The sequence below is a fragment of the Molossus molossus genome, unplaced genomic scaffold, assembly GCF_014108415.1.
Source record: "Molossus molossus isolate mMolMol1 unplaced genomic scaffold, mMolMol1.p scaffold_m16_p_3, whole genome shotgun sequence".
In the NCBI taxonomy this organism is placed as follows: domain Eukaryota; kingdom Metazoa; phylum Chordata; class Mammalia; order Chiroptera; family Molossidae; genus Molossus; species Molossus molossus.
This window is the reverse complement of record NW_023425366.1, coordinates 15957969-15975365: the sequence shown is the minus strand read 5'-3', so window position 1 is coordinate 15975365 and position 17397 is coordinate 15957969. Positions and strand designations below refer to the sequence as shown.

At 47.1% G+C, this 17397-nt stretch overlaps 1 protein-coding gene across 1 annotated transcript in view; it reads left to right on the top strand.

Moving 5' to 3' along the window:
* Nucleotides 1-17397, top strand: part of PDZD2 (PDZ domain containing 2) — a 218118-nt gene that overhangs the window by 22238 nt on the left and 178483 nt on the right. The gene's annotated exons all lie outside the window — the stretch shown is intronic.

Sequence of the window (17397 nt, the reverse complement as noted above, 5' to 3'; positions counted from 1 at the left end):
TGGACCGTGAGAGGCCTGTGCACGAGATTTGGAAGGTGTAAGTGAAGCGGCAGCTGTATTTGTGTGTGTGCACACTCAGAAGGTCAGCACAGGGCACTGGGCATCATTCTCTGGTAATTCACCTTTGGGAGTGGCATTCCAGCTCCTCCCAGTATCCTCCCTTAGCTCCCCTCCCCCTGGGTCAGAGGGTGTTCAGCTCCATGGTGAAGAACACCTGCTCCTGCTGCGGGTCAGCAAACCATCCAAGTTGGAGGCTGAGACAGGAGATGGTCCCTGCCCCTTCCCTCGGGTTCCAGCTCATCCTTACACATTTCCCCGGGCCTTGCTCTCCCTCACTTGTATATTTCCTTCCTGGTCTCCTGCCCTCCTGACATTGGGGCCCCGCCCCCAGACAAGCAACAACAGCCTTACATACACTTGTTAACGCGTTAGCGATGACCCCACTTGTGCGAGGTGAAATCCATCGTTACACGTTAGTCCTAGTGGTTCTGCTTCTCTGATCAGCCCGACTGAAACAGCGGCTCAGGATAAAATGACTAAGGCTAAGGAAGTAGAAAGAAGAGCTGAGAAAGAAAACGAGAGAGCAAGAGAGAATATATGGTGTCTATTAATTCTGGAAACATAGGTAAAATGTACAAAATTCTGTCAAGGTCTTCACTCTCTAAAGAACAAAATAATTTTAAACGTAACATTCTGCCCTGGCCAGTTTGGCTCAGCAGTTAGAGCATTAGCCCAGGGTCCAAAGGGTCAGTGGTTCTATCCCAAGTCAAGGGCACATTCCTGGGTTGCAGGTACAGGATCATGTGGGAGGCAACCAATCGATATGTCTCTCTCACATCAATGTTTCTCTGTGTGTGTGTGTCTATCTCCCTCTCTTCCACTCTCTCTAAACATCAGTGGAAAAAATATCCTCGGGTGAAGATTAACAAAAAATATATATATTCTATGTTTCCAGACTCTATGGGCCTCAGATATATTTAAACTGGACACCTGTGGAGCTGGACATGCTGCCCCGAGAGACTGGCATGAGCATGTGTCTCCAGCAGCACAGCCTCTCAGGTCTCGTCTCTGGACTCATAGTCTGGAAGACTTTGATCATGAATCCCACTTTTCTACTTTGATCAAGAAAATGACCAAAATTCAAACAGGTAAACAGTCCTGCAAGTGTGCAGGTGAGTTTCCTCCGAAATTCAATGAACTAGAACAAAGGCAAGCAAATCGTCTGTCTTTTCCTCCCAGCCCCTGGTTTCTCACTGATTTAGTAGTTTCATATCAATGTCAGTGTAACTCTGAGACCTCCCTGCCACCTTCAAGTTCTAAACCGGGCATCTAGCCCCCCAGCCAGATAATCCCAGGTGTGGGCATCCCAGGTGGTCACGTCTGTGAACACAACCTGCACTCTGCTTAGCTGAACTCCAAACCATTAGCTCCCAGAAGAGCCTCTTACCTCCTCTTCCAAGCAGTCTCTCATGGGACAGGAAGGAGGGCACAGCCTCTGCCTCCCCCAGCCTCCCTGGTGGTTTCTCAGCACAGCTCCCTCCTGCCTGGGGGCTCTCAGCAGGAAGAGACTGGGCCCCAGTTCTGCAGGACAGCTCCCTCCCGCCTGGGGGACCCCTGGGGGCTCTCACCAGGAAGAGACTGGGCCCCAGTTCTGCAGGACAGTTCCCTCCTGCCTGGGGGACCCCTAGGGGCTCTCACCAGGAAGAGACTGGGCCCCAGTTCTGCAGGACAGCTCCCTTCTGCACTGGTACCAACGGCAGAAAAACAGGTAAAGTCATCATTTTTTAGCTCCTTGGATTTGCTTTCAATTCCTTTGTCCCCCAACTGAGGTCATCTTTGAAGACTAACTCTGTTTTCGGGGGGTACTGAATCTTAATTTATCATCCGCTCTTCTCCTCAAAGGAGACGTCGGAGTTCAGAGCAAACAGTAAGATGAATGTTTGTTGATCTTTCATCATTTTAACTTTAGTATTGGCCATGGAAGAAAGGAGTTTGCTCGCAAGTAATAAATAGTCATGCAAAGGGAAAATGTAGTAAAACAAAACAGATTTTAAGAACTCATTGGCGCCCTGGCCAGTTTGGCTCAGCGGTTAGAGCGTCGGCCCGCGGACCAGAGAGTCTTGGGTTCAGTTCCCGCTAAGGGCACATACCTTGGTTGCACTTTGTCCCCGGCCTGGTTGGGGTTATGCAGGTGGCAACCAGTCAATGTGTCTCTCTCACATCAGTGTTTCTCTCTTCCTCCCTCTCTCCCTCCTGCTCTATCTCAAGATAAATGCAAAAATGTCCTCAGGTGAGGATAAAAAAAAAAAAAGAAAGAACTCATTGGTGGTACAGAGTAAATAATTGGAAAAAAATCTTTGGATTAATGTTGATGCTCAAATCTTGAGCAGGTTTCAAATTTAGAACTCAGATCTTCTGCCCAAAACAGAGCTAATGGAAGCTGAGCATTTAGGTAGCTGGAAAAAAGGTAATTTTTATCTTCAAGAAGCTCGTTTTATTCTGAAGATTTCTTTGATTGAAATGAAAACTTGAAAGTTTAATTACAGTGGACGCTGGAAATGCCATGGCTATTTGCAGACACACACTCACACACACCCCTAAAAGGATGGTTCAGTTGAGCTACATGAGAGCACGAACATAAGGAGTCCTGATCCTACCACTTTTAAAATGTGTCATGTTGGGCAATGTCTTAATCCCACTAAGCCAAGGTTTCCCCAACTGTAAAATGAAGAAAAGAAGGAATCTCTGCTTCATAAAGTGACAGGAGATTGAAGGAGGACATGTGTGTGACGGCTCGTCACCGAGTCTGGCACACCACGGTCAACAGATGCGAGTCATGCCCTGGCCGGTTTGGCTCAGCAGTTGGAGCGTCAGCCTGTGGTCCTGAGAGACCCAGGTTCGGTTCCTGCTAAGGGCATGTACCTCGGTTGCAGTCTGTCCCCGGCCCTGGTTGGGTCATGCAGGTGGTGACCACTCGATGTGTCCCTTTCACGTCGATGTTTCTCTCTCTCTCTCTTCCTCTCTCTCCCCCTGCTCTATCTGAACAGAGAATGGAAAAATGTCCTCTGGTGAGGATAACAAAAAAACAGATGCGAGTCATTACTGGTTTGTAACTCTCTCCAGTCACCTCAGAAAAACATATAACTCAGCAAGCCTTTTGGTAGCTTTGAAACACCACCAGTTCTCATCCATTTCACCCCTCTGTTGGCATGTATTTGAACTCTTCTGTACCAGTTAGAGTCCTGAACCTGCAATTAGAGTCACCGTTAATAATAATGTTTATGCCTGTTGCAGTCTGGTGCCAGCACCCTACATGCCCCAGCTCATTTATAGCTCGCAACACCTCTGAGAGGTGACTGTCGTTTTCCCCAGTGGTCAATGACAGCATCAGGTTCGCAAAGAGTGGCTGAGATCCAAGCCCAGGCCTCCCTCTTCCCTCTAGGCTGCTCACCCTGACACAGCCCAGTCCCACATCCCAGCATATCCTTCTGGACATACCGGGATGAGTCTGAAAGCAGCTTCCTGGCCAGGGTCCAGTTGGTTCCTATCTGCTAGGCAAGGTAGACCAGAAATCCAGAAACCTGGGTCCCTACAAGATCTTGCATTCTTCTCATCACATTTTTACCTCTACGGAGTGAGTATGATAATTGTATGTCTTACCTTCCTCTTGGGGGATGGACTGATAGTTCATTGACAGTGATGATAATACTAACAACATAGTGGAAGTCGTAAATAGCAATGACATTACTTACCTCTCTACCACCGTGGCTGTTTTTAATGATGTTGCTTGTGACTCAGGTCATTTAAAGTGTTTTTCCCCTCTTGATACATAAATAACTCTTTCTTGATCTCACGAATGTCCTTCCTTTTTTCCTAACCAGCCCACCCAAGGAGCATCCATGTCTTGTCCGACCCTGGTTCCCTCTCTGAGTCTTACCCCCAGTCTCTCACTTGCAATCCCAGTTACTCTCTGAAAACTGAAGGTAATTGCTAAGTTAGTTTCCCTTCGTGCCCTCTCCCCCCAGGCATGCATTTATAAACGGGTTCAAGTCTCCACTTCTTGGGGTGGTGTCGGTGCACCCTCGGTCAGCCATCATTTGTACACAGCCTGGCTTTTGTAAAGCACATGGTTGGGGTGACCCTGGGACCCAGAGAATTCAATCTTTTCCTTTGTGAGAAACTTGTTTGGAGCTTTATCTGGTCCTTTGCTTTCCGCAGCTGGGACCTTCTCCAGCTGATGGGGAGCAGTGGTGGCCAGAACAGGACTAGGGTTGGGGTCCTGGCGTTGCTTTTCTGGAAGGGTTTCTTAGCATTAGAGAGCAGGGAACAATCGGCAAGGGAAACCTGGTCCTTGAGGTTAATTTGGAAGAACTGGGGAAACGACTTACTAGCCATTCAGTGTTTCCTTAATGTGGTTCACTGACTTGTAAAGAGGAGATGTTTTGATATATCATCAAAAGACAGCAAGTCAAGGTGAAACACTCAGTTGAATGGCAATTGGTTGGGAAGAGAGAAAGGGTCAAAGTGGTCGAACTTAATGATGCAAAGACTGATCGTGGGAAGAGAATTACAAACCAAGTGAGAAAGGTTGGGCAGAGGTGAGGGACTCCAAGTGAGCTATAAAAAGATGATTAAACACCTATCCTTGGGAGCATTTTTCTCAGTCTGTTGAGATTTTACTTCCAGGCATATCTTCTGTTTGGCTCAAATACATTTTTATAAAAATTCTCTGTAAAAAAAAAAAAAAAAAAAAAAAAAACTATCCTTGTAAGAAGGCATTCATCAGAGTGAAAACAGAACACAGGATATTTTTAAGGGTTCCAAGTTTTAACAACGTATATATGTTTTGTTTTCTGTATAATTATTTACCTGAATGCAGATGTGATTTTTATAAAAAACTGAGTAGCAAGTACAAACTAGGGTTGTCAGATTTAGAAAAAAAAAAAAAATTTCCATGCAATATTGGAGACATACTTATGCTAAAAAGTATTCATTTTTAATCTAAAATTCTACGTTAACTGGGTGTCCTGTGTTTTATCTGGCAACATTGGTATGAGCCTGTGGAAGGAAGGGCACCAGCCCCTGGTAGGTGAAGACCTCTGGGGAAGGGAGGAGTCCCTGCAATCCTGTCCTGCTTCAACTCTCCTTGGAGTCCATGAGGCCCTTCTGGGGAACATGTGTTCACTAGTGGAGAGCCAGCTGGCAGGGCTGGGGTGTGGGCCAGGCCGAGAGGTGGGCAGTGGCTGCAATGGCCAAGACTCAGTTCTCATGGGTAGGTCAACGTCAAGACCTCTGTGGGCTGGAGCACGTTCCTTTGGCCCAGGAAACAGGGCAGGCAGAGGGTAGAACAGGAGCTTGAGTACATGATACAGGCCAGAGAGGCAGAGACAAGGCCGGGGATCTGTACTACTCTGGTATTAGGTCCTTGAAGAGAAAACGTCAAATCATGTGCAATTGATGGTACATGATTAATGGTATTAGGGTTGTCAATTACCAAAGTTGTAGGTTACCAGGAAAGTCAGTCCTCACCTCCTGCCGTACATACAGTAGGGATTAGCAAGCAGGCACAGAAATAGTCCCACAGGCCTGCTTTCATAAATCTGGTGACATCTCTACTGCTTGTTCGGGCTCTAATGAGCCTCTTCCTAGCAGGTTCACTCTGAGGGGCATACAACAGTCCTCTGTGGGACGAATCACCCTTTTTTAAAAAAATATGTTCTTTATTGATTTTTTAGAGAGAGAGGGAGAGAGAGAGAGATGGAAACATCTGTGTGAGAGAGAAACATCGATCAGCTGTCGCCCGCACCACCACCCCCATCTCCACCAGGGATTGAGCCTGAAACCCAGGCATGTGCCCCAACTGCAAGTTGAACTGGGACCTTTCAGTCCATGGGATGACACTCAGTCCACTGAACCACTCTAGCTGGGCAAGAATCATCTGACTTCACTGTTAGACCCAGTGACAGAATCCTCCAGGAACTGGGGGGACCCCGGACCTGTGGGTTTCCATAGCTGAAGCATCACTCAGAGGTGTTAGGGATCTGGCTTCTCTGGATTCTTACAGCTCAGCCTGTGAGGACAGAGGTACAAACCTTTCTAACCAACTTAAAAGTCTCTTATTCCACAGATGAAAACGTATTTCTCACTTGCATTTCGCTGCCTTAAGACATTTCTGCTGCAGATCAATACAGCGGTATTTCAAATGCATGCTACTCTCGGCATCCTTCAAACCTTAGCACACGCCTCTACCATGTAGACACGGCTGTCATCACTTGATAGTCTATATAAAAATATTCTGCAATAAATTTCAGACCATATGAAGAGTGGATGGGGACTTCCGGGCCTGGAAGACAGACATCAGCAAAGCTTGTGTGCGAATTTCACAGGTAACCTATCTTAGCTGGTGTGAGTTAAGCCCATGTAAATAGACTTTGAGGAACCTCAGTGTCAGAAATTTTCTCACATGAGGTCCATAGGAGTGGCCTGGTGTCTTTCTTCATTATAGTGTCTGCCACACGGGTTCTAGCGGGGGAGATTAAAAGAGAATATATACAAGAGCTTGGCCTGATGCCTGGTACATAGTAAATATCCAGTAAACATTAGCTATGATTTGCTTTTACTATTACTATTTTGTTAATATCAGGGTAGTAATAGTGGTTTTCTCAGTGCCTAAACCAATATCTGGTTCATAGTAGGCTCTCAATAAGTATTTTCAGGGGTATGCATTTAGAAGTCTCCCAATTTATACTCATCCGTTCAACAAACATTCATGGGGAACCCGCACGTGCCAGGCTGCTGGGCCCCGGGAATGAGGCAGTAAACAAGGCCACGTGACCTTACCCAGGAAGAGTTTAGTCTGGAAGGGTAAGCAGACAAGTGAATGGACAGTGGGGGTGCTATGGTAGCATCAAGGGGGGACTGGGATATATTCTCGGGAGGCTCAGGGTGGGCTCCCTGGAGAGGTGATGTTAGAGCTGAGTCCAGAGAGGGGAGTAGGGATTAGCCAGGTGAAGGTGGTTAGAGGTGGGGTGGTGGGGAGATAATCCCAGTTTAGATGTATTCAGGGGCCCAAGGCAAGAAAGAATCTGTCTTGTTCTCACAGTTCTGTGCAGGTAATTTAGTTCAGGATATCTCCCAGAGATGCTTACAGATGACTGGAAACTACAGTCAAGTTTTAACTTCTCATGTATTCTATAAAAGATGGACGTGGAAGCAGCTGTTGCACCAAATCTGGAGAAGGGGAGATGGAAGGAATTGTGTTCTCTCTCTCTCTCTCTCTTTCTCCCCCCACCCCCACCCCCCTCTGTTTTCTGGTTTGTGTTAAAGTCATTAATGGTGTCTCCAAGAACGTAGGCTGTTCTTTCTGGGTTTCCAGTTCTTGCCACTGATCTGACTAAACCTGTCAAAAGTAATAACTGCATATCCTTTTTGCTTCCACTGTGTTTTTTAATTTGCATTCTTAATGAGCATTCATTTGCCTGGGCTCCAGGTTGTGTGGTTGTTGCAGGGATGAGGGGGAAATGGGGTGAGAGATTGAACAAATTCTCTCTTGGCCTTCTGGCTTTTACTGTATTCCTCTTTGGAGCGGGCATTAGATTCAGGTGAAGGAATATTTACAGAGTCAATTGCCTGTCACTTGGGAGGGTACCAGTTGGAGGAGCTGCCCTTTACGTTTGTCAGCTCTCTTAGGACCAACTTTGACAGCACTTTCTTTGGGCTCAGGCCCCCAGTAGTAGATCGGGTTTGTTTCAGAATTTCTTTTATTGGGCATGGATATTTGAAGGTTCTGGTTCTAGGTTATTTTTTTTTTAATAATGTTTTTATTGATTTTTTTAGAGAGAGAGATAGAAGCGTCAATGTGAGAAACATCGATCGGCTGCCTCCTGCACGCCCTCTACTGGGGATCAAGCTTGCAACCCAGGCATGTGCCCTGATCGGAAATTGAACTGGGACCCCTCAGTCCATGGGCGACACTCAATCCACTGAGCCACACCAGCCGGGCTGGTTCGAGGTTAATTAACTCCCACCCAAGCCCCTGCCATGGCTAGACCTCACCCTCAAGTCAGGTGTTTACTAACAAATATCTTAGGACTCATACATTCACATGCCCATTTATGCATAGGTTTGCTCAACAGGGACTTACTAGATAGCGACCATAAACACAGTACTGTAAAAGATAAGGAAAAGGGAGAAAATGAGAACTTTTGTTTTTAATAAATGTTTACTAGCTTATAGCAGGGTTTCTCAAGCTTGGCACTATTGCTATGGACATTGTGGATGGGACAGTCCTTTGTTGTAGTGGCCTGTCCTGTGCTTCTAGGATGTTTAGCTGCATTGCTGGCCCTCTATCCACTAGATGCTGGTAGCTCCTCTCCCCACAGATGTGACTGCCGAAAAGATCTCCAGACATTGCCAAATGTCCCTTGGGAGTCATGATAGGTGGTAGTTGAGAACCACTCCTACAATATAAGGCATCATTTTAGACCCTTCAATTACATTTTCTCATTCAATTTTCCCTCCCCAAACAGCCCTAAGGAATATGGTTTGAATATGAGCATAAGAAATGTTAAATAACTTACCCCGAGTCCCCTGAGTAATAATTATGGGATTTAGACATTAAATCTAGGTCTTTCTTAGTTCACTACATCCCCAGACAGCCATTCAACACACAGTCCTAACCCCCAAGGAACTTAAGGTCTTGATGGAGAGAGGTGGTGTGAACCAAGTGTCAGTTGTGTTCACTGGAGAAGAGGTCATGTGGGCACTCAGGAGAGAGAGGGAATGGTGGGCTAGGGAGGTCAGGGAACACGTCCTGCAGAGATTAGAATGTTATTTCAATATCTGTAGGTAAATGCTTTGGGACAGTAACTTTGTGTTGAGGAGTGTCAGGAGGTAAGATTTGTACAGGTAGCATTGGGTAGCAGTCAAGATCATGTGTTCCACATGGAATCTGTGTGAGCTCCAGCTCCTTGGCTTCCTAGTTGTATGACCACAAGCTAACTGGGTAATCTTTTGACCCAGTAGTGTTGCTTGTAATATGGGTTGATAATAATAGTACACATTCTTAAGATTCTAATCACGTAGTACTTGATTCTGTCAGACTTCAAATAGAGTTGAGAATCTATACTGTAAATCATGGAAGCTTTTGAAAAAAAAAACACTTTTTTTCCTTTATTGATTTTAGAGAGAGAGGAGGTGAGAGGGAGGGAGAGATAGAAACATCGATGAGAGAGAACATCTATTGGCCGCCTCCTGCATGCCCCCCCACTGGGCATGTGTCCTGACCAGGAATTGAACCGGCGACCTCTTGGTGCATGGGTCAGTGCTCAACCACTGAGCCACACTGGCCAGACAATAATGGAAGTCTTTGAATCCAGGCCTGTAAAGACGGTGCACAGGTGCTACAGTCCCCTTTCTGTGCTCATGGCAAGATCACACATTGGTATCTCTGGGTTGAAAACCTGTCTCTGGTTCCACGAACTATTTCCAAAGTACTGCTATCGAATGGTCCAGCCCTTGTGTTGGAGCTTTGGGTTTGAAGCATCAAAGACATCTTTTCCAACAGAGATTCAGAGAGGGAAAGAGGCAGCCTGGGCATCTATTCAGACTTTCATTCACTCATCCATTCATTCAATCAATGTTTACTGAATGCCTTTTTTATTCTGGGCATCATGTTTCTATTAATTACATCTGGAACACCAATAAGTCACCACCCTGCCCATGTGTTGGTTGGAAGTTTATTGGATAGAATTGCCATTGTTTAGTTTTTAGACAATTTCTGTGGCTTAGGTTAAAATCCTGAGGTTTCTTCCCATGCTTTGCTTGGTATCACTGCTGGCCTTTGTATTTATAGAGATCTGTTAGACCCTGGATGTGGTTGGGGATCCCCTGGGAATTTCCTCTTTCTTCCTCTCTCCAGCTTTTTATAGCTACATAAGGTTTAGATCTGTTAGCAAACACTTGGACAATTATGCCCCTCTCTGTTTATAGACTCAGGATAAATAATCCTAATGGGAAAATATCTGTCCTTTGGAGTAATTTGCATCAAGGCTTTTAATTTTTTGTTTGTGTGTGGTTCGTTTGCATTTCTAAAAATCATTTCGATGTCTGTTTCACTCATGAATCATCTATTGTTGATACACAACAGCACTCAATAAACCCCATTACAAATCTTTTTTTAATCTGAAAGTAGTTGACATTGAGAAAATATGTGACCCATCCGTATGCTTTCTTATGGACGCTAAATTAAAGAAACAGTTGGCTTTTAAGACTCTTAGGGAATATCTGATAAGACGCCTATAGAAATTACCAGAGCCTTGCCCACCAGCATGCTGGAAAAGTTCAGTTTAGTTCAGTTTGTCTTAAAGCATCGCCGTCATAATGCATTTGTATTCATTCAACACTCATGGAAGACCTGGTATGTGCAAGGTTAGAGTACAGATGAATGGCCAAGTGTTTCTAATTAATAAAATACACATGAACCTTGATCGGATTCTTCAGCTTTGTAAGAGATAGTAACGCAGGCTTCTGGTCGGAAGGCAGTGGGTCCTTCCTTCCTCTGTTGTGCTGGGAAAAACGATTGCATTCCTCAGGCCATGTAAACCATTGGAAGGCTTGCTTTTTTTCATCATTTGGGGTCAACAAGCATAAATACTTCTTTTTTTAGTGTTTCTTCCCTCCCAAGAGCTAAAAATACTTAATGATCGGAGGCAGTGGTGTAATGGTTAAGCGCATCCTTTGAGTCACACTAGATGAGTTTGAATTGGAATCGCACCATTTACTAGCTGTGTTACTTAATTTCGTTGTGACTGTTTCCTTGTGTTAGAAGAAGGCTAATAATTATTACCACTTCAGAGCCACTGCGAAAAAAGAGAGGAGAGAAATAATCTACATAAAGTAGTTAGCACAGTGCCCAACATAATTTTATTAAGAGCTCAATCATTCATAGCTATTATTATTGTCATTATCATCAATTCATATCCGTGTGCACACTTAAAAAAGAAAGCAATACTGCCTATACGTAGAAACTCTATGGAGGAGTGAATCTATACAATATATTTATCCCCTGTTCAGTGTCTGAAGTTGGACATACTTTTAGAGAGACCCATTCCAGTAAACAAAGGTCCAGTGAGCTGTGGGCCTACGTTTGTGAGCAGCCTTGTATTCTCATGGTACCTTGTTTGTGACTTAGGAAACACAGACAGTCAGTGGAGAAATGAAGAGTACTGTAGCTCTAGAAGGGAATGAAAGAAATTCTCTGGCGGGGCTTCTGCCTAAACACGCAAGACTGTCACTTAGGATAGAGTCAAATGGGTGAGGATCTGACTCACGGTGATGTCAATGTCAAGTCAGGTACCACTGAGTCTTCTTTGTGTCTGACTCAATTTTTAATCTTGCCTTTGAGTCTTCTTACCTATTCTGTCCTCTGTGGAGATGAAGAACAGCTGGCCGGCATCCTCTTTACAATAACCCTTCAGAGGGGAGACGGTTACATTTGCCTTTAGGCACTTTTTCACTCTAGACTAAACAACTCTGAATCCTTTAACCTTCCCTCGTAGGTTCTATTTTCTGTCTCTTTAATCATTTAGGTTCTCCTTTGGAACCTTTCCAGTGTCTCCACATCTCCCCTAAAATAAGGGGCCTCAGACTGGACATACGACCCCAGAAAGAGTCTGCTGCCAAATTCTTTATTATGAGAAAGGCACCTCCCTTTCATGTCAAACTCCCACCCATGTGAATTCATCCCAGAGTCGTGTAGCCTATTTCTTATCAGTGCAACCCACAGAGTCATATTAACTGCATAGTCTGCTGTGATCCTCATGTCTTTGTCAGGTTTTCTCGAATCTAGATATTAAGCCCATTTGTGCCTGTCATTTTGATCATCATCCCTCAGGATACTGTTTTTGTAATCAGCCATCATGCTGAACTCTAAACTGTTTTTAATGAAGCCTTTCCTTCATGCGTTCAATCCACTTTGGATTCTCCTACCATATCAACAGTTCCCACTCAAATTAATTTTATCTTTAGACTCTGGTGGTGCATATAGCCATTTTAAGTATTATTTAAACCAGACCCGGTATAAATTGAGTTGGGAGGCCACATTTTAAGCACCCCTTTGTTTACTGAGCCATTGATCACTTTTCCAGCCAGCAGTGAGAGCCGGTGAGAGAAAAGAGCGACCAGATCATATCTTTCTGGCCTGCTGATGAGAATGTCATATGCATTCAAGGCTTTCCTGAAATTAAGATCTTCCACAGATGTGATTACATTTTAATTCCCAGCACATACACACCCTCAACTGAGCTTAGGCAACAAGGTGGGGGAAAGGGGAACCTATTTGCATTCTGCTTAAAATCATGGATGTGCTTTAAACAGCATGGGTTTGCACATCATCAACTGCACACCAGGTTGGAAGAGTAGAGAAAGTTAGAAGTAAAGCATGAAGAAACTGTCGGTGGAGAAAGCAATAGGAAGGAAGAAAATGAGCACTTCTGAAATTATTAGAAAACTATTCAACTTGAACTTAACTCCCATACAGCTTATCAGCTCAGATGTCTCATGAAAAGGACGTTAATGAATCCATCAGGACTGCCAGCTCAGAACAGAAAAGAAGGAAAGGGGAATGGGGAGGACTTAACCTTCACTGAGACCCTTATATGTGTAAGGCACACTTTCTGTTAGAGACTTCTGATTGATACACTCGGCTTTTTCTACAATCTTCAGCCTAACTTGCTTTGCCCCAGGAATGGCAGTATTATAAGGACTGGCTTGCAAAGCTCCTTCTCACTGGGCACATGTAGTGTTTTCCTAATTCCACGTGTCGGTGTTGGCCGCCATACCCACACCTCCTTGAGATACACTTTATCCAGGGGTTTTGTTTCCTCCCAGTACTTCCAAAGGAGGAATGTCACTGCCTGAGTCCTGCCTGTTTCCCGCTTTGCTCTTGTGCCAACCTGAATGAAGCAACTGGGGGTCATTCCAGGACTGATGATTATGATGACTTACCAGGCGCTCCGAGGGCTGCTTCTGAGAGAGGGCCAGGTCCAGCGGGTGTTGACATGGTTGGCCCCTCCCAGACTCTAATTACCCATTCCGGTGGCAGTAATGGGACTGGGAACTGAAGCCTTCTTTTGCCTCCTCCTTTATAATTAATTGCTTCAAATTCCACCAGATCTGTGGGCTGCAAAGCTAATTTACTTTCTGAGGCCGCGGGAGAACCACAGCGTAGAGGCACAGAGTTGGGGAGTGGGACAAGGCAAGATCCTGGTTCACCCCACGGAGCGGGTTAGAGTGTGCACCTGTCTGCAGGTCCCTGGAGGCTCCCGGCTTCCGTTGGTGCAGAAATGTGTGCCATCAACCACAGGAGGTCTCCTCACTCTGGCTCCCCCTCCTAGCTCCAACCTGGATCCCTCTCCCAAGCCAGGTGAGAATGTGTTTTGAGCACTGGTCCCTTAATGGTTTGAGGTTTGGCACAGCAATGCTTTTACTTTTCAACAAGTGTTCAAGAAAAATGGAATGAAATACAGTTGAAGTTCAAAAAAGCAACCTCTTCGTGCAGTGAAATGCGGGGCGATCCCTTCTCTTTCTGCCGGTCCTCCCACCCCACCCCAGCTTTAAGAAAAGCAAACACTCTTTTCCTGTCTTATTTGTCTTCCCATTAATTTAAGACAGGAAGCCCTCAGTGGGTGTGATGTAAACAATTGAGCCTCGTGGGTCGGGCTTCCTCATCATTTTGCAGCTGGAGAGATGGCTGCGCGGCCCAAGCCCATTCATGCCTCTCTGGGGGATGACTTGTTGACTGAACCCCCAGAAGACACGAGGGGCGCGGAGCGGAGAAGGTATAAAGGAAATGCTTAAGTGGTGCAGTCACCGGCGATTGTAATTCAGCAGTGGTGAATTTGGTTAGTTCAGCAGAAAGAATCTGACTGGAGATTTCTGGAAAGTTTCCTGACATCCTGCCCGGTGCGATGGCGTTGTGATTCGAGTTTGGGGCTCTCCCCACCCACCCCACCCCCAGAAAGAACCCATGCTGCTGCTGATTATGAAACGGTGCGGTTATGAAATGAATTGATGTGGGGCCGGGGGGTGGAGCCACTTGCGGCGGCTGGAGGAGACCTCGGGACCGGCGAGGGTATCTGGGTGGGGCGTCTTCTCCGTCGAACCTGCTCCCAGTTACGCTGGGCGCTCCCGGGCACTTGATGCAGACAACGTGTCTGCGTCTGCAACTCCAAACTCCCCGAGACCCTCCCGGGCGGGCGCCTGTCCCTGCGGGGGAGTGACCGGGGCCGGCTTCTGGAACGCTGTGGACTTCTGACAAGTGAGCAGGGCGGTGGGAGCCGAGCTGCGATTCCGTGGCCGCCTTTCCCTGCCTCCTCCGCCGGGCTGCGGGCGGAGCAGGGGCGCGCCCGCGGGCACGCAGCGGGCCGCCGGCCGCCCCGGGCACTCCTGCGGGCGCCGCGGGGCAGGGCCGGCCCGGAGGCGCGGGTCCCAGGCGGGGAGCCCGCCCCAGCAGGTGATTAGGGTCAGGCTCGCCCCGCGCGCTGCGCCCCGCCCGCCTCGGCGGACTCACTCCCCGCTGCTCCCGCCGGGCTCCGCGGAAGGCGTCGGGCTGGGGACCCCGAGGTGACTTCAGAGCTGGAGGTAAGGATCTGCGCGGCAAACAGAAACCTCGGGCGCCTGCCTCCCATCGCGTTGGGGTGCGGATGGAGGCTGAATCCATAAACGTGGAAAGTGAGCCCCAGCCCCCGAGAACGCAGCCGTCCCCCGAGGGCCTCGCTGTCCTCATCTCCGGCGCCCTTGGGTGTCTTGTTGTCCACTCGGACCTGCGTGTTTGGAGATGGTTTGTGTTCCTGGGGAGGAGTAACCGAGCTGGAACTGGCTCATCGATTACTGCGCGGAAGGAGGCGCCCCGAGTGTGTGTGAGAGGGGGACACGAGGGACAAGTCGGGAGGGGCTCGGGAGCCGCGGCTCTTCAGGGTACCCGGATAGGAGGTGCTGTTGAAGCCCAAGACGGAAATGGGAGGTGGGGGGCGTCTGTTACAGTGCCCTCTCCCCTGCCCCTGCTTGGCTGGCAGGGGACGGGTCTGGGCAGGGCAAAGCTGTGTCCCCACCAGCTGGAACAGTTTATGACCCCTCGCGAGGTCGCGACCCTCTCTGGGGATGGTTATTTACCCAGGCTACTAAACAGCCTGCTGGGGCAACTCTCCCACCACAGATTCATAAAATGTTTTGTTTGTAGTATCCACAAATCAAAGAGTTTAAAGATGAAAGATGTTTGGAAAGAAAAGGATATTTTCTATCATGTTGCTTACTCTCTAGTAGGCACTTTGTAAATAGTAGGAGTGCAATTACGTCAGTTATGTCTCGGGAGATGGGGTAAGGAGGAGGTAACGGCAAGTGTCATCCTGGGAACCGTTTCTAGAGGAAAGGATTCTGCAGTTGTAAACAGTAAATGACTTCCATAAGAATGGGTCAGGCTAAGTTTGATGCAAGAAAGAGGAATGGCATCAACCCTGTAAATAACATAGAATACACTTCTTCCAGATTTTACACTTTGAAATTCATTTTGCATATGAATCGATAAGTAAGGTACAAGGGGATGTTCCTACCTTACAATGCTACTCTGGCCATAAAATACTCCTTAATTTGTAGATGTACTGTGGTTCTCTCTCTCTCTCTCTCTCTCTCTCTCTCTCTCTCTCTCTCTCTCTCTTCTCCTCCTCCTCCTCCTCCTCCTCCTCCTCCTCCTCCTCCGAGATGTTAATGAAGTTGGAAAGGTACAGGATCTACCCAGTGAATTGCCTTGAGGATCTCTAGTCAAAGCTGTTATCCCTGGATGCAGCCTGGAGGACCCATGGGAAGGGCGGGCATTGGGGAAAGAGGTTGGGATTGGGTTCTAAAAGAAAGAATAAAGTTCTCAGAGTGGGCCACACTTGGAAGAAACAAAAGGACGTACTAGGGATGGTGACCAGGGAAACCCACGTGGACTCAGGATTTCAGGCTTGCTCGGGCTTTCAGCCTTGAACTGCTGGGCCTAATGGAGGAGGTGGAGTCCACCTCTCCCTCATCCGGAGTGGAAGGAAGGCAGTGTAGACAGCAGCAGTTCCCCCAGACTGCTTTTCTATTTGCCTTCTCACATGCCTGGCACGGAGCTTCCTTCTAGCTTGTCCCTACTGATCTCTGTCACTTGAGCAGGTCACACTTAGGAACTATTTCCTTGCAGGGAAATAGTGACCTATTATGGCCTGTTTCCTGGGACCAGGAGTTCTTTCCTCACCTGCTCTGCCACGTGCTCAGCCCTGCCTTCTTTTTTAAAATTGATTTTTAATGATACTTGGCATATAGCATTACTTTCAGGTGTGCAACACAGTGATTAGACATTTATGTACCTCATGAAGTGATCACCCTGATATGTCTAGTGTACCCACCTGGCACCATACATAGTTATTACAATACTAATGACTAGACTGCCTATGCTGTACTTGACATCCCTGTGACTTGTTACAACTGGCAATTTGTACTTCTTAATCCCTGTCAACTTTTTCACCCATCCCTCCCAAACCCTCCCATCTGGTGACCATCGGTTTGTTCTCTGTATCCGTGAGTTTGTTTCTGTTTTGTTTTGTTCACTCATTTTATTCTGTTTGTTTTAGATTCCACATATAAGTGAAATCATATGGTACTTGTCTTCTATGTCTGACTTATTTAATTTAGCATAATACCCTCCGGGTCCGCCCATGTCGTCCCAAATCAGTCCCACCTTCTTCAACTCCTCTGTTTCCCAGAGGTTTCATCAAGCTGCCTTCTAGAAGGGGTTCCACAGGATACTACTCGGGAACCTCCTCCTGATCCTTGTTTGGGTTCGCATTCTGGAATCTGATTCATAGCCTGTGCTTCCTTCTGTAGCAAAACTAGACATATACAGTATGTGGCTTAAACGTCAGACATGTCCACATGGCTCAAAACTAGAAACGTCAGCCTCACCAACCTCAGCTGCTATGCCCCAGAGACAACTGCTTTCAAATCTTCGTACATATGTCTAAGTAGCAAGTGTTCACTGGTTCTTCGCGCTCACCAAGCCCTCTGGCCTCCTGTTTGCTCTGGGTTTGCTGCTCATGAGGCTGCATGGCCACAATTCTGGGCTCTTCTCACCCTGCAAATTCAGGTGGTCTCTTCCTCATGCGACATCCCGTCTTCTAGACCCCACATCTTCCTCTTTGCTTCTCCCTCCCCCTCCCCCCTCTGCCCTTCTCCCCTCCCTTCCCCTTCCCCTCCCTTCCCCTTCCCCTCCCTTCCCCTCCCTTCCCCTCCCTTCCCCTCCTTTCCCCTCCCTTCCCCTCTCTTCCCCTCCCTCCCCTCTCCCTCTTCCCCTCCCTACCCCTCCCTCTTCCCCTCCCC